Below are 18451 nucleotides of genomic sequence, written 5' to 3' on the forward strand. Positions count from 1 at the left end.
AAATTTGAGTTGAACATTATGTATATTAGAAAAAATATATAAGCGCATTATAATTTTCACATTTTTTTTCTGATTAAAAATACAGATTCCTTATAAAACTTTTGAAAGACTCTAAAAGCTCAAAGAAAAAAAATTAAAATTGCCCATAATTTCCCCACCCAGGGAAGCCATCCTGTAAGTGGCTCTTAAAACCAACTATAAGGGTTTGCATTTACAGAAGTCAGTCCCGTATCTCTGCATTTTTCATCATTTTCCCTAATGAAATGTTATTATTTAGAGCTCTATTACTATCAGGGATGATTTTAAAGATAGTAACAAAAATACAGTGTATTTTGGTCTTCAACTAGATGTCAGCCTGTATGTAAAAGCAAACCACTTTTGTAAATTATTAACAGTTTGTTTTCTTTGCCTTACATTTAAGGTTAAATTTTTTTTTCTTAATTTATGTGACCCCTGGTGGTTTACAAATGAACTGTGAGGCATGAACTGGAGCTGTTCAAATTGATCTTTCTTAGGATAACAGAAACTCAGAATGCCATTCTTACTATTCCACCATTTTCTGTGGGGGGCCTCTGCAAGTAAATTATCTTCTTTGTGTGCTTAATCCTCCTAGTGCGCAGCCCTCGTCACCTCTGCAGGCCATGCCATTCTGGGAGGACGGATGTTTCTCTTTGTCCTCTGCATATAGAAATGGAAAAAATGAGAATGAAAATCAGAGAACAGGGAGCCTAAGTTTTGCGTCAACCTAAGAAATATGGGTCCAGTGTCCATGGAATTGAAAATATCTGCTTCAGTCCTTCAGGACATTTCAGAGCATAATTTGAATTTTAAAATAAGAAGATCAGAAGTCAATATTCAAAATGAATAGTGGTGGCTTTCAATTATTTTCCTATTTAATTAAAACAAACAAACCTAAAATTAATACCATCTATGCTTATCAATTGCTATTTGGTATAGGTATAAATGATTTTCAGAATAAATGGAACTCTAAATTTCTTTCAAAAGTGTTTTATATTAATTCATTCAAAGAAATATGTGGAACACTGACATAGATATATAAGACACAGCCTTTACTTGAAGTCTCATGAAGGAATCAGGAAAAATGTAGAGAGAAATGTATCAGAAATACCTATTTGGTGCTACTGTGTTCCTAGTGACGTCTTAAAGATTAAGGGTGAACAGAACATAGAAACATCCAGCTTTCACGGCACTTACATTTTAGCAGGTGCAGATGGAGCGTAGATAATAAGCACAGTGGTCGCTCGGTATCAGCGGGACATTGGTTCCGGGACCCACAGCAGACACCAAAATCTGCACATGCTTAAGTCCCTGACATGAAATAATGTGGTATTTATTTGCCTATAACCTACACACATTTCCCCACACATTTAAATCATCTTTAGATTCCTTATGATACCTAGTACAATGTCAATGCTATATAAATTGTTGTAAATACAATGTAAATGCTGTGCAGATCATTGCTGGTGCACAACAGATTTAAGGTTTGCTTTTCGGAACTTTCTGGAATTTTCTTTTTCAAATATTTTTGATTTGAGGTTGGTTGAATCTGCAGTTGCAGAACCTGCAGATATGGAGGGCCAAGTGTCATCAAATAATGTGTGTGTGGTATGGTGCATGGTGATTAATGAGAGATATGGAGAAAAATAGTGGGAGAGAGGGCGTGTCATTGATCAAGTCACATTTTAGCTAAGCCCTGAAGGAAATAAAGGGGTAAGCCCCACGGATGCCTGCATCTAGTACACCTCAGGGGAAGGGAAGGGCAAAGAGGCCACCGAGGCTTGAGTGGAGTGATCGAGATGGAGATTGGCAGGATGTGAAGTGAGGGAGGTAACAGGTTGTTGGCAGGGGCCCCGGGAAGGGTCACGGAGGTCTTTGTGAGCCTTGTAAGGACTTTGGCTATTACTTAGAGTGAAATGAGTAACCAACTGCAGAGTTTCAAATGGAAGAGTGGAAGATCTGAGGTAACCCAGCGACACAAATTAGGAGGATGTTGCAATAACCCCCAGGAGAGAGGATGGACACTTGTACCAGAGCAGTAGCAGTGAGGGTGGTAAGAGGTAGTCAGAGTCTCGGTGTGTTAGAAGGAAAAGCAGACAAAATATGCTGATGGATTGGATGGAGACTGTGAGAGAGTCAAGGTTTTTTTTAATAAAGATATATTCACATTTACTAAATACCTCATGTTATATTGTGTAAAATACAGCTTCCAATTGTTCTTTGACTACTGTTTTCCAGTGAGCCGAGGCCTTTCCTTATCAGCCCTAGGAGATGGTGCTTGCCTGGGGAGTGTTATTTGGCAGCCCTTCGACGTAAGCAGACCTCGTCGAAGCCACCCAGGTCTGACGGGGCCTCACTGTTTCCCTCACGGCCCCAGCAGCCGCTTAAGGCTTGCCTTCCTCACTCCCGGACTGGTTTCGGAACGCACGGGGGCTGCAGGGAGCCGGGGATGGCGAAGGCCAAGGGAGGCAGGCGGGGACTGCCACCTTACCGCGGTTGTTGCTGAACAGCACCTTCTTAAACATTCCACAGTCATCACCAGCTTGACTGGTGCTTTAAACCAGGGGCCCTGGGACACGTCACTTCTGCTGCACTGTCACAGCGGGGCGCTTGGAGGCGTGGTGATTCGCTGGAGAAGTACTCCCTGCGCGCTTGGAGTGGCGCTGTGCCGGGGCTGAGGGTTCGGTGCGAAAGACGGCTCCGCCGTCACGGTGCTCGCGTCCTGGCGGGAGAGACTGACAACAAACGAGTGCGTACGTTAGTTAAATTATTTCCCCAAATGATAAGGACTGTGGAAGAAAGGAACAGGGTGATGTAATGGAGTTTCTTTGGTAGAGGATGGGTAGGGCTGGGGAGGCTTCCTTAGAACCAGTCAACAGAAAGGTGACATTTGACATGAGACCCAAAGGGTGACGAGGAGCCTGTCACCTTAATAGGCAGTCATTTAAAGTCCAGTGTATATGAACCTGGTATTAGGTCTTGGGAAAGGGGGACTGAGATTAAAATACGAAGATGAAGAAGGCATGGTCCTTGCCATCTGGAGCCTAATACCTGACGAGGAAGACGACACAGTATATGGTAATAACCGTAATTCCTGGAGGTGCTGTAAGAGAGATGTGAAATCATGCCAAGCGTAGTTCAGCCAGAGGGGTGGTTCTCACTGAAGCATTCAGGGAGACTGGGGAGGTGGGCTCCACAGATGAGGTGACAGCTGAGCTTGGCGGTGACAGTAATGCCCCATGATCATCAAGTCCTGTCTGTGAATCAGCCGCTCTGCTAAAGGGATTTACAGGAACTCTCCCATTAATCCCGCTAACCTTAAAAGGCAGATACCATTGATCAGTCTCATTTCACAATAAATACATGAAATGAGGTTAGAACCCAGTTCGTCTAAGTATAGAACTCATTCTTGTGCAGATACTATGCACGTAAATAAGATAACCAGTGGGTTAGCTGTGTTTTTCTCTTTTTAACTTATTCCTCGGGTGTTGGGTAGCATCTAAACAACTCTCACCACCTAGTTCTGGGTCATAGTATCATTCCCCAAATATAAGCACATAATAAAAACATTTAAAACTGAGGGCAATTTGATAGCTCCCTAGACTTAAGAATGCACAAGTTATTAGGCTAAAGTCCATCACAAGATCTTGGTTTACTGTTTTCTAAACAGAATTTAATTTTATTTATTTCACCTGAAATTGATGTTTAAAGTGCATGCATACATGTAGACAAAAAGGGAACATTAATCACAAATTTTAAATTCTTTCTGAAGACCGTCAAGCTACGAACAGCAAGTCTGTAAACCCACAAAGCCAGCAGAAGATTTATAACCTGGGTAGGACGATAGTGCATAGAATGAGGCTCTTTCTGGTAACCTGTGTGAGCTTTAGACCTGGGCTGTGCTTTCTTGGGAAAAGAAGATGATAGTTTGTATCGTTTGTATTTGGAAGGAAATAACAAAATTACACTGGCATGTATTATCCCTTTCTTTTCTTTTGTCTTTTATGAAACAGTAATATTTTTGTGACCCTGGAGATATAAGAATGTCACATGTTGATTTATTTGTTATTTTTTGCCCGGGATAGAGGATGGATGATCCTCAAAGTTACATTCTGCTGTGTTCTGTATTTATATTTGTAGTTTAGTGATGCTGAGTTAAAGATAAGACAGTATCAAAATTTGAAGGTGAGACATTGAGTATTAGTTTTGAGGGTCTCTGGTTTAAGTTTACTTAGATGCTGACTGTGATTTTTTCCAACCTTTTGAAATTCTTGTTCTAGCACAGATAAAATTGAGGAGCACAGTCCATATTCTAGGAAATTGATGTCTACTTCTAAAAACTGGCCATCTCAGCAAAAATGACATAAACTGAATAAGATCATCAATTTGACTATCTCACTTTTGTGAAACATTCTTTGAAGACATTTTGGGGTTTTTTTCTTTGTTTGCTTTGCTTTCTTCCCTATTCAAAACTGGGGGGAAAAAGTGATACACTGACAGGGTATAGATTTGACTATCAATCAGCATTTAACCTAGATACTGCTATGGGATCTAATTTGATATTGTAATACATGAAATTATATGCATGATATGCATTATTATGTTATAAATGGTATAATTATACATTATATGTAGTACACATATAATCTGTAATATAATATGTAATATATAATGCATATGAATGTATATCATACATTATACATAAGAATACATTATTAATATTATAATGTATGATATAATGTATAATGATTTGATATTCTAATGTATAAAAGCAATTTCCTACTATCTCTTTTTTTATTGAGGTAAAATTGGTATATAACATTATACAAGTTTCAGGTGTGCAATGCTATGATTCAATAGATGTCTGTGTTCATTTACACAGTGAGCATCACCAAAGTCTGGTTACATCACCATGTACTTGACCCCCTTCACTCATTTTGCCTGCCTCCCAGTCCCCTTCCCCTCTGGTAACCACTAGTCTGTTCTTTGTGTCTATGAGTGTGTTTTGTTTTGTTTGCTCATTCATTTTTGGTTTTGTTTTTGTGTTTTTAGATTCCACATATGAGTGAAATCATAGTTTTTGTCTTTCGCCTTCTAAATTGTTTCATTAACATAGTATCTCAGTGCCCATCCATGTTGTCTCAAATGGCAAGATTTCATTCTTTTTTATGGCTGAGTAGTATTTCATTGTGTATATCCATACCTATATATTATATAGATATATATTATATATATCACACATTTATCTATTCATCCATAGTTGGACACTTAGTCTGTTTCCCTATCTTGGGTATTGTAAATAATGCTGCTATGAACATCAGGTGCATATACCTTTTTGAATGAGTGTTCTTATTCTTTGGATAAATACCCAGAAGTGGAATAGCTGGATCGTGTGATTCCTTATATCTTTGAACACTTGAGGAGAGATAAACAGTAGTTGCCTAATTAGAACTGGAGAAGCATATGGGCTAGCATTTGGATTATGTGAATGATCCAGAATTAACCTACAGATAGTGACCTGGCACTTTAGCCCCTGCAGCAGACTGATTTTTAAAGGTGATAGCAATGGTATCTCCTATCCACATGCTCTTCAAGACCCTTGCCACCACCCAGAAGGTGGAGTCTAGGTCTCTTCCCTTTGAACCTAGGCAAGTAAAATAAAGTCATTAAAATGTCATCCATATTCATCTATTGGGATTTTCACTGTTGGGACAAAAACTATGCTATGAAGAAGCCCAAGAAAGCTGTGGAAGGACCCATGTGAAGAGGACCTGAGGGTCCTGGCCGCAGCCACAGCTGAACTCCTAGCTGACAGTCAGCACCAACTTGTCAGGCACATGAGTGAGCCATACTGCTACTGGCTCCTCCAGCCCCAGTCAAGTCATCCCAGCTGACACCACATAGAACGGAGATGAGCCACCCAGTGGAGCCTGCTCAGTGTGCAGATTTGTGAGCAAAACAAATGACTGTTGTTGCTTTAAGCCACTGTGTTTTGATATGGCTTGTTGTAAGGCAATAGATAACTGATGTAGTGACCTGAAAGTTATCTTAGAACATGATTTGGGAAAAGAGCTCTGCTTTTAGACCCTGAAAGTGGTAGCCATTGAATATCAAAGAGTTAAGTATTTCCTATGCAGATAGTATTATTGGAATCCCAATAATTTGACAGTGTTCAAGTGTTAAAGAATTTGCAGCCATATTTGAAAATGTCCACATCCAATGAAGAAAACAATGGAAGCTGCAAAAGGGGAGAAATCTCCTGAGGTGAGAGGAACATGTGAGAAAAGAAGACCTGTAAAAAGTCCCAAGGAGGGAGAGCTTATAGGTTAGTGGTAGAGCACATGCCTAGCATGCACAAGGTCCTGGGTTCAATCCCCAGTAGCTCTGTTTAAATAAATAAACCCAATTACCTTCCTCCCCTGGAAAAAACAAGGAAACCCTGGTATTTGAGAGCTGGGTGGAGGAGAGGAGTCAGCAAAGCTGGCACAAGAGAAGCTGTCTAGGAAGTAGCAGAATGAGCAGAGTTTGTGGTAACTAAGACGCCAAGGGAAGAGAATGTTTTAAGGATGAGGCATCTGTCTGAGTTGATCATGCTTTGTTTTTGCCAGAAGTGAGAACTGAAAATAAAGATGTTGTAGAGAAACTGTTATATATTATTAGGATCAAGATAAAATCAGATTAATTTTACATAGAGAGATATAAAAAAAGTAGCATATGTACCTGCCTTCTAAAAGTTTACAAGTATAGTTGAGAAAAAGACTGTATGTAAATGGTATAGCACAGTAAGACAGAGGAGAATATAATTAGACTTGGGGATATATCATAGTTCAAAGACAATTAGGATATATCTTAATAGTAAATAAATCTTAGTAAGGAGGTTGGAACTGGGACTTGAGATGTAGCAGTTAGGGTATCAGAGAGCAAGTGAAGGATAGAAGGATGGATATGTGCATGAAATGCACATAGAGAAATAGCAATGGGAGTGGAGAAAGTGAATTTTATCACCTGGATGAATAGAATAGCACAAGGACCAAAGATTTTCAGGGAACTGAGGAACCTGTGGGAGATAACCTAAGGGAAGATCTTTGAAGATGTGGTAGTCTGCTGGTTGAGTAGTTAAAGAAATTTTTAAACCTGGAAAGAATTGAAACCTGAGATTTTTCAAAGAGGTAATCCACAATATGCCAAGGTAGTCTACATTAGTGAGAGGTGCATTATTTCTAAAAATTGTTATCTTAAGCATTTCCAGTTCAAATATGTTTATTAACAATTCTGTTGGTAATGAACCATCACATTTGAGCAGTACTAGACCAAATACAGACTCTCCCCGACTTCTGGGTTGACTTAAGATTTTTTCGCTTTGCCATGGTGGGAAAGCAATACTATTCAGCAGAAATCATACTTGAAATTTTGTATTTTGATGTTTTTCCCAGGCTAGCCATATGCAGTAGGATACTCTCCTGTGATGCTGGGCAGTGGCATTGAGCCCATCTCCCAGGCAGCCTCACGATCATGATGCTGCAACCATTCTGTACCTGAACAACAATGCTGGTTTTCACTTTCAATACAGTATTCAATAAATTACATGAGGCATTCAATACTTTATTATAAAATAGGCTTTGTGAAAGATAATCTTGCCCAGCTGTAGACTAATGTAAATGATCTACACAGTTTAAGGTAGTCTAGGCTAACTTACGATGCTCACAGTTTTGCTGTATTAAATGCATTTTTGACTTAACCGTATTTTCATTTTATGATGGATTTATTGGGATGTAACCCTGTAGTCAGTCAAGAAAGTTCAGTATTTGATCTTTTTTCATAGCAGAATTTTATATGATCCAAACTTTCCACATAATCATTCCACCCTTTGACTGTGCACGTATAAATTTTTACAACCTTTCTAGCCAGCACTAATCTTAACTTTCCATTAACTTTAACTGAGAAAATAATCAGAGAGTAGTAATTTTTCTAAGTCTAGCATTTCCCCATATGTTCCATTCTTTTTCTAGATGTCAGAACTAATCTTATTGTCCTTAAGTTTAGCTCAGGACTGGGCTGTGATCCCATGAAACTGGCCAAGGAAACTCCAAATTCATTGGCTGGCTGCCTCTCAAAAGATCAAAAGATGTCCCTGCTAACCTTGTTAGTTAGTCTCCTGAGTCAAAAGGCATCCAACAGAGGTAGAATTAACAATATACTTGATTTCTAAACCACAGCCTAATGCAAAAGAGAAAGTAAACAAGTCCCAAGAACGTGAAGAAACACAAATCCTTTGAGTAAAAGCTTATCCATACAACATTTTCCTCAAAGTTAAATTCTGACGTCTAAAGAGATACACTACCATATCTTTAGCCACCAAAGCAACAATTCTCAAATGACATTGGCCTTTAGAATACTCATAACAATAAACTTGAAAACCATAATTGCTTAAATGATTCAGAAGCTAGGCTAATTATTATATTGATTAAATCATGTTTGATTGATCCTAAGCCATGCCTTAAAAGAGCACATGGATTTCTTTTGAAGTAATGGTGTAAGAGAAACCTTAGATTATTTGCTGCCTCCAGTCAAAATGACCTTCAGTGTTTGCTAAACGTATTGTAATAAGTTTGCTAAACTTATATGTAATATTGTAGATGGTTAGATAGTTTTCTTTAAATGTATTTATCCATCTTATTTATAGATATATATATTATCAGAATTTATTTTTTAATATTAAAAGCAGTGTTACTCAAAAGTTTTAAAAAGTTATCAGAAGGGTACCAAAGAACAACATAAATACATCCACATCTTCCTGAGTAGGGGTTTTGGATTGCCTCAAAGATCACTCTTTTTCTTTTTTTTTATTCATGGATGTACTGGGGATTGAACCCCTGACCTCATGCTGTGCTAAGCATGTGCTCTATCAATGAGCTATACCCTCACTGCCTCAATGCTCACTCTTATCTGTGACTCCAAGTCAATTATCTGTAAGCTCTGGGATATTTGTTGGAGGCTAATGTAACCAACCGCTCAAATTTCTTATAATGACTCCCCCTTTACATTTAAAGTAACCTTTTAAACATAGAATGCAGAACATCCTTACTTAAAGGCATAGCCTACTAAACATAATTTTATAATCTATGAGTTAAATTTGATACTTTAATATTACTTTAATGATTCAAGATCTTAGAAAATTTTAAGGTCGCTATTTTGAACATGAATTCTAATTGTACAAAACGGCATATGGAATGTATATAATCTTTTGCAAATAACTATTGTGTTAATCTAGGTGCTCTGAGAAGCAGACACCAAGACGGCATTAAATGGGGAAAGATTTTATGGCTGGTGTAAAATGCTTGTGCTAAAAAAATGAGGAGAGGGCCAGAGACAGTTGGGAGATGCAACTCAGATCCCAAGGGAGGGAGGGAGAAAGAGAAGACTGGGAAGAAGGAAGGTCAGGCGGCACCTTGTAGATGGCAGTGCAGTCAAAGCTATCGGTGGGTCCTTGAGCCAAAGTTGGCTGACAGCGGAATGCTTTGTCTTTATTTGTTTATTTATTATTATTTTAAACTGAAGTATAATTGATTTAAAATATTGTGTTAGTTTCAGATGTACAGCAAAGTGATTTGGTTATACATACATACATTTTCTCCGATTTTTTTCCATTATAGGTTATTACAAGATACTGCATATAGTTCCCTGTGCTATACAGTAAACCTTGTTGTTTATCTAGTTTATATATAGTGATGTGTATCTGTTAATCCCATACTCCTAATTTAGCCCTCCCTCTTCTTTCCCCTTTAGTAACCATAAGTTTGTTTTCTAGTTTGTTTTCTGTATCTGTGAGTCTGTTTCTGTTTTGTCAATAAGTTCATTTGTATTATTTTTTTGATTCCACATATAAGTGATATATAATATTTGTCTTTCTCTATCTGGCTTACTTCACTCTATGATAATCTCTAGGTTCATCCATGTTGTTGTAAATGGCATTATTTCATTCTTTTTTACAGCCAAGATATATTCCATTTTATATATTTATTCCATACATATACATTCCATTTTATATAAATATTTCATATATATACACATATATATACATATACACATATATACACATATATACATACACATATATATATATATATATATATATGCCACATCTTTATCCATTCACCTGTTGATGGACACTTAGTTTCCTTCCATACCTTGGCTATTGTAAATAGTGTTTCTATGAACATTGGCGTGCATGTATCTTTTCAAATTATGGTTTTCATCTTTTCCAGATATATGCCCAGGAGTGGGACTGCTGGATCATATGGTAACTCTATTTTTAGTTTTTAAAGGAAACTCTATACTGTTTTCCATAGTGGCTGCACGAATTTATGGGGAATGCTTTGTCTTCTTGGGCTGATCTGTCTTAGTATTTCCAATGCACCTACTCATTGTCTGGAAGCCACCTGTGACATGCATATCCTCAGCTCAAATACTGAGGTGAGTTTAGAGGCCAATAGCTGGGACCTTTGGTTAATTACTTTCCCTGCAGTAGGATGTTTGTCAGGCACATTCCTGACACTGGTGGCTTCCACAACCACCAAATCAGCATCTCCAAACCTGGTTTCTTTCCTGCTTTCTGCTCCTGAATTGTGAAGTGCCTCCTGGAAAGCTCCATCTAAATGACCTGCTGACACCTCAAATTCAGTGATCAGTGCATTTCAGAATGAACATAATTGTTCTGTCTTAACTCATAACACCATTCTCCCAAGTACCAGAAGCGATGTCTACCTCTTCTTTCCTTTGCCTTCTAGATCCAAATAACTAATAAATTCTGTTGATCCAATCTCTATGGCATTCTTCCTTCTGTTTTTCTTTTCTGTAGGCTCCCAAAGTTACTGCTCAGATTTAGACTTTTATCATCTTTATAGTACATTATGTGCACTGCTGGCCTCTCTACAGGTATCCCCCACCTCCCAACTCTCCTCTCTAATCCATTTAAAGCACTGCTGCCAGGTTAATCCCTTTTGAAGGGCAGCCATTGTATTATTTCTGTTCTTAAAATAAGAAACCCTTCAGAGATATCTGAAAACCCATGTTCACTGTAGCATTATTTACAATAGACAAGATATGGAAGCAACCTAAGTGTCCATCAACAGATGAATGGATAAAGAAGATGTGGTAAATAAAAAGCAAATAACCTGATCCAAAAATGGGCAGAAGATCTAAACAAGCAATTCTCCATTGAAGACAAATGGTCAATAGGCACATGAAAAAAATGCTTAATATAGCTAATTATCAGAGATGTATGTATGATGTCACTTACATGTGGAATAGAAAGAAATTGAACCTGTGAAAACAGAGAGTAGAGTGGTGGTTGCCAGGGCCCAAGGGTAGGGGACATGGGGGAGATGCCGTTTAAGTGTGCAAACTTAAAACAAGTAGGTAAGTAAGTCCTAGAGATCTGATGCACAATGTAGTGATTATAGTCAACAATACTGTATTGCAAACTTCAAAGTCTCTGTGAGGCTAAATCTCAACTGTTTTCAACATAAAAAAATAGTAAGTGTTTGACATGATAAAGGTGTTAAAATAACACTGCAGTGGTAATTATCTTGCAATATGTAAATTTTCAAACCAGCACATGGTACTCTTCAGACTTACGCAATGTCATATGTCAACTAAAGCTCAATGAAAACAAACAAAACAAAACAAAAACCCCTTCAATGGCTCCCAGTTTCCTACAAAATGAACCTCTATACCCACAACCTGTCTGTCATTCAGGCGCCTCCACGATCCATCACCTAGCTTTTCAGTTTTACCTCCTAAAATTCCTCTTTATACACACTGGCTGTAGTTTTCCTGAGTTACAGCAGCTCCACGGTTATGCTCTGACCTCTCCTCCCTCCATGAAATTTCCTCCTAGACGTACTTTTATTTTCTCGGTCAGTCCTGGGTTGCTTCAAAACCATCCATCATGGCCCAGCTCAGACAGTACTTCCTCTACAGCTCTTTCCCCAAATCCCTTGACAGGAAGTACTCTATTTGCTGACATTTGCTAGTGTGTAAAATATGCCTCCAGTTTAGGGAAGTTGTGTTCTAGGAGGTGGGGATGAGTGCGCATTACCAAACGTGTTTTGAAATCGATTTTGTGAGGAAAAATGTATTATTTGGTTCACGTAAATATGAATACGGTAATCCAGCAGGAAGGCATCAATTCTGGGTATGCAGAACTCTTAACCCTGAAAAATGGAAACTGCAGATTTCAAAAGAAATGTTTTGGTGTCGTGGAATACTGGCACATAGCGGGCAGCCACACAGCAAGCTTACTGGTAACTGGGGCTCACATAATCCAGTAAAGTAAATGCTACTACAGAATTTCAGCGAGTACTTTAACTAAATACCAAGCCACAATATAAAGTAAATGTAGCTGAATTATTATACAGATAGCTGAAGTACATTTAGGAGGAAAAAAAGTCATTTCTTATGAACCAGAAGATAACATAAAGCACAATAACATAGCTGAACGAACTTAATATCATGTTTATGCATGAAGTATTTGTTGAATATTAGTACCTAGCGAAAAACAGTAAAAAAAAAAAAAAAAAAAGAAAAGAAATTAATTTGCTTGTACATGATATTACAGCAATACCATTGTTGCATTTAGCTATGGCTCATGTTAGGAATAAATTTAAACATGAAATGTTTGGAGAATAACTGAAACACTATATTGGATCAGCCTGCACTTTGTGGTTTTTAAATTTTTGCGAAGAAAGATGGCAATAGGATGCCAATGCAAAAACTGTTAGTTTCCCTCCTCTGAACACCCCCTCCGCCCCCACCCCCTACCCCCAGCACAGTGTCACGCGTCTCCGGGTGCACACGCCTGCGGTTAGAGCGCCCCTGGGCTCCCCTGGACGGCAGGACTTTTCAGGGTAGGCTGTGTGCTGATTCACTTTGTGTCTTTACAGTTACTTTGCTTGTGGCTAAATGAAGGACATGAGATGGACGGAACAGGCAATCAGAAGAAATAAAGGAACAGGAGAGGTGTATCAGACAGACGAGGGAGAGAAGGGAACCGCAGGCTGAGAGAAGAGCCTGTGGGGGAGGTGTCGCGTGTGAGGAGCGTGCTCCGTGTGCGGACGGACTGTGAGAAAGGCAGCTGACCTAGCAGAAACTGAACCATGAAAAGGCCCCCCCGTCGTACTAAAGAGTTCGGACTTTCTCCTCAAGGCCGTGGGAAGTCATTCAAGGAAATGAAAAGATAAGACTTTTAGAAAGCTCATTCTGGCAGAGTAGAGGCTGGCTGGGAATGTGGGGGAGGGATAGACACGGTGACAGTGGGGACAGGGAGACCAGTCACAACAGTTAGGAGGAAGCTGTTACAGTATTCCAGACAAGACACAATTAGGGTTTGTCTGGAAGCCAAAGCGGTGGGAATGAAGCAAAGGAGGGAATCTGATAAATATCTGGAAACTTGAAGCACAGGGACTTGGTGATTGACTAAACCCCGACCATGAAAGAGGGAGTCCAGTGTATGTCTCAAATATCTGGTGGTGGTGCCATCTATGACCACAGTGTTTTAGGAAAGAAGATGAATTCTACTTTGGGACCTGAGATGTGGGGAAATAATGGGGCTCACAAGCAAATGGAAGAAGTGTGATTCAAAAGAGAGCTGGAGAGCTGAGAGAGAAAGTTGTTTATGACCTTGTACTTTGTGCTTTATCTTTCCGTAGCTCAGGCTATCATTCTTCCCTTCCAATATATTTTTTTTCCAGGCTTCCAGAATCTCCTAATATGCATATTATGTGTAGAAGAGTGCTTCCAGAATCCTCCATTTTTTTTCCCGTATGTAAAGGCTCCTTGACCTGGTGTACATTTCATGTGCTTTACTGGTCCCACAGACAGTAGATCCCCATCCATTTTACCCCAAGTATAACGTTTAGAAAGAAACCTAGTAGGCCAATAGGTCATTCTAATAGGAGATTATTTTTCAACATATAAAGAGAACATCCTCAAAGTGTAGCACTTTCCCTGTATTTTTGTTTCAAATTGTGAACCAGTCTTTTCCGCGAGCATCAGTATAATGCTTTATAAAATTCCTAAGTACCAGTCAGAATCTCTGAAGATGGTATTTTCATAAGCAAAGATGCCATGCCACTTTAAAAAACAATGAATCTCTAGCTTTCTCAAGCAGTATATTATTTTTCAGAACAAACAGAGAGTTATTTCTAAGGGCAGGACTAGATGTTTGGGTAGCAAATTTAGCTGATATTTAAAGTAAAAAAAAAACTTATTTAACTGAATATTGAACTGCTTCTCTGTTCAAAAGCAAATGTGCCTGCAAAATAACCCCAGAAATATTAAGTATGAATAACTCACAACCAACATAAACCAGTTCACTGTCTCAAGAAATTTACTTTATCTTTTAAAGGATAAATTTATCTCTATGGGGGTCATAAGTAAATTTTTTCACATCCGTAAAAATGTCAGGAGATCTCACCCAATCCTGCTCCTTACCAGTGCAAACTAGAAAAGTACCTTGTCCCTTGTTCAAACTTGTTTCTGATGAAAAAGAACTCTTTTCTTTACAGGGCACCTTTCTATAATACTCAAACATCAACTGTAACCCTACTGAAATCAGTGTGTAACATGCTGAATCTTTCTTCCCTGTTAAGGAGTAAATTTTAAATGCCCTTATTTTAATCTTAATACTTGGGATCTTGACATGGTCAAGATCACTTGCAAATTTCAAAAACTGAGGGGCTAAATTGGCCAATGAACATGTATGTGAAAATCATTGAATTTTACTAGTGATATGAAATCACCTCCGGTGTCATACAAACAGTCTCAAATAGAACCAACTTGGTGAATGACTTCTTTTAAAGCAGCAAGTGGGAAGCTTGAAACTGTGGAAGGATTTCTGTATTTCAGACAACACACACTTACGTTGGAATGTATCCCAAGACCTTGGATCCAATACTCAAATTATCTATGACACGTAGACTAGAATTTAAGCATTTGAATTCTCAACACAGAGATGATCTTATGTAGATGACAAACAAACTCACAGCTGCCAAGTTTTATGATTCAGTCAGGAGACAATTTGTTGAATCTTTTCCCATGATCTCAGTATCCTTGGACTTTAGTGTGAAAAGCTGGAAAGTTGGATAAATAGTAAGTTGCAGAGTAATTTAAAGTATGAAATATTAAAATTCTGCCTTTTAATAACCAGGATAGTAACTTGAATTCTTTATATTCCAATTCTGAAATGTGCAGTAAAGTTTAATGACTTTTATTCTCTTTGATTTGATTCCTGGATGATCATAGATGTCCAAAGGAGAGGTTGACTGCACTGCACATAGTATTTTTCACTTGTTCCAGATGGTGAACACCTTTTTCTCACAAACATTACTGGTCACCTTGACAACAATAGAAGAAATTCTATATTTCAGAGGCTCACTAGGAAAAAAGTCCCAGAAATGCTTAGCATCTTCTACTCTCCAGGCACTGTTCTAGATGTTTTCATTTTTACTTAATTGAAATCAGTTTCATTTTATGAATTCAATTTATGTCAACTCTAAATATGAGAAGTGTATCAGTTTTCTATTGCTGTGTAACAAATTAAATAAATTACCACAAATTTAGCAGCTTAAAACATCACCCATAGCTCATTGTTGTGTAGAAGTCTGGGCAGTCTGGGCATGGATTCTGGGCTCAGAGTCTCATGTAGCTAAAATCAAGGTGTCAGCCAGGCTGTGTTCTCATCTGAATAAGCAGAATTCAGTTCCTGTGGCTATAGAGATGAGGCTTATATTTCCTTGCTGGTTGTCAGCTGGAAGCTTCTCTTAGCTCATGAAGACCTCCCACATTCCTTGCCTCATGGCCCTCTCCATCTTCAGAGCCATCAACAGAGAATCTACATTGTGTCATATGCTCCTCACACTTCAAATCTCTCAAGGAAGGTTCCAGTCCCTCTCACAGGCTCATTTAGTTGGTTTAGGCCAGACTAGGATAATCTCCCTATCTTAAGGCCATCTGATTTCAGATCTTAACTGCATCTGCAAAATCCCTTCACAATAGCACCTAAACTAATGTTTGAACGACTGGGGGAAGATGTGTGTACACCAGGGGGCGGGGAGTCTTGGGGACAATCTCAGAATTCTGCGTATCAGTCTCACAAGTCTGTAATCAATGTGTCAGCTGGGCTGTGTTCTCATCTGGAGGCTTGACTGGGGAAGAATGTGCTTCCAGGCTGATTCAGGTTGTTGGCAGAATTCATATCCTTGTGATTGAGGACCTTGGATTTTTGTTGGCTGTGGGCTGAGGGTCACTCAGTGGTCCTAGAGGTGACCCATGGCTCCCTGTCACGTAACCATCTCCATATGCAGTTCACAACATGGCTCTTTGCTTCTTGAAGGCCAGTAAGAAGGTATTTTTCTCCAGGTTGCTAAGACAGACTCTTATATGATGAAAAAGAATCATGGGAGTGACATCCTATTATCTTTGCCATATTCTTTTGGTTAGAGCAGGTTACAGTTTCCATCCTGTGCTCAAAGGGAGGAAATTATACAAGGATGTGTGACTCACTGAGGGTCACCTTATAGTCTGCCACAAAAAGTCCATGCTCAGAACAACTGTGGAAGAAGTTCAGATCAAAGTGGTTCCCAGGTTTTTAGAGAACAGGGCCTGAGCCCCTCTATTGAGTGTAGAGTATTTGCCACCAGGATGTCAACCCAAGTGGTTAAATGGGTGTCCTGTCTTCAAACTACAGATCTGATACCAAATTTCCTGGGTTTGAGTCCCAGTTCTGTAGTGGATTAACTGTGCAACTTTCCCTCTCTGTGCCACAGTTTCCTCCTCTACAAAATGAGGATGATAGTATCCCTTTAGGGGTCGTTATGAGGATTGTGGTGACATCATTTAAAATGGAGCCCGATATATAAGCATTATACATTAATTTACATTCCTTCTGTCCCTTTTGATGATTTATATGGCATCTGTTGTTCATGAATTTATCTAAATCTCTTTGTAAACCTACACATTTTTCTTGATATGAGGACTTTGGTAAACCCTTATCCAGTCTTTTCAACTTTAAGAGCTCCTCTTTACTTCTTTCCGCGCACTTGGTGGGGTGGTCCACATTTATTCCCTGTTCATGTGTGATGCTGCTGATTATACTCTCTCAAACACTTTAAATTTCCAAACTATTAATAAGTCTCTTGAAGGAGGTGAATTTTAACATAAATTTCCTTTAACATATTTTAATTATATGTCTTTAGCCAAGGTTGAATGGCTTAGGCGTGGTAAAATCAGGTGAGTGTTGGTGGTTAAAAAAATATACGTATATATAGTTTGTAGTGGTGGGTAAGATGTGTGTGGGGGTGATCACTAATCACAAAACCAGACATCCTGGGAATTTACACAGTCTCTGTGTTGGTGGGAAGCAGAATTAAATGTACTGAATTAAATTGAATAGCACCAGTTCTGTGCTCTGCTCTACACCAAGTTCTACACAGGAACAAAAACGAGATAAACCTCATTTTCTATTCTAAGGCTCACAGTGTTGCTAAGGAAACAAGGCTCATACATATTAGACAGACATAAGATGGCATAGGATTGCATTAAAATTAGATAAATGAGTATATGGGTGTAAGTGATATCAGACCTCAAAGGAGGGGAGATGGATTAGAGAGGGCTTGCTAGAGACGTTTTGGATTATAAGTAGACTTGGGAGAGATGGAAAGTAATGAAATACACATTCAGGAATGGGAAATATTTTGAACATTAATTTACTGTTAGAACTGACCCTAACCTTTTCACAAGGCAGTGAGGAGAGCAGAATAAGGGTTTGTGTTAGGGACAGAGTGCTAAAGCATTTACTCTACCTAATCTTTATGAGATTATCATTGCTCCTATTTTGTCATGGTAGACCTTAGGGTGATGGGGATTAAAATGTCCATTTGAAACATGAAAAATACACTGCCAAAATACGAAGTGACATGCCCAATGTCATAGGATAGAATTCAGTGTTAAGATAAGATTCAGTTGTCTAGTTTTTTTCGTTTGTTTGTTTTAAACAGCCCTACCATGAATTTTCCCAATATTTTATAACTTAAAAAAATTGTGACTAGCCTTACATGTAATTGCAGATGAAAACCAGAGACAACAAGAGTATTAATTTCTCATCTAATTCAAAGATGTCATAAAATATGACATGCTTCATCTTGTCTTACAATTACTTGAAAAAGTACTTTCCAGTCCACATTTTTTTCAGATTCCTACAACAAATCTTTGAATAGAAAGCATGGTTTATAGGTAGCTAAATTCTATTGTAATAACCTTTCTACAAAGTTATATTTCACTATATGTAATGGAAGAATGTATTTTAAGTGGTTATTTATAAATTGCATTAAATCATACAGGCAGTATTATTTGTTGAGAAAGCAAGTAATTGAAT

General features: G+C 38.5%; 2 long non-coding RNA genes across 3 annotated transcripts; one reads left to right on the top strand and one right to left on the bottom strand.

Annotated features, from left to right (window-relative positions):
* LOC116661301 lies at window positions 1-2612 on the bottom strand. The gene is made up of 3 exons (XR_004317162.1): window positions 2510-2612; window positions 1216-1329; window positions 1-678 (listed from the first exon to the last, which is right to left on the bottom strand). It is a non-coding gene; the product is annotated as an uncharacterized LOC116661301 (long non-coding RNA).
* LOC116661302 lies at window positions 2243-18246 on the top strand. 2 transcript variants are annotated; one of them, XR_004317164.1, is made up of 3 exons: window positions 2243-2771; window positions 10284-10318; window positions 12963-18246. It is a non-coding gene; the product is annotated as an uncharacterized LOC116661302 (long non-coding RNA). The 2 variants fall into 2 exon arrangements; XR_004317163.1 differs by having other exon boundaries at window positions 2243-2767.
* Window positions 18247-18451: the final 205 nt, after the last annotated feature.

This window comes from Camelus ferus, chromosome 34, assembly GCF_009834535.1.
Source record: "Camelus ferus isolate YT-003-E chromosome 34, BCGSAC_Cfer_1.0, whole genome shotgun sequence".
Classification (NCBI taxonomy): domain Eukaryota; kingdom Metazoa; phylum Chordata; class Mammalia; order Artiodactyla; family Camelidae; genus Camelus; species Camelus ferus.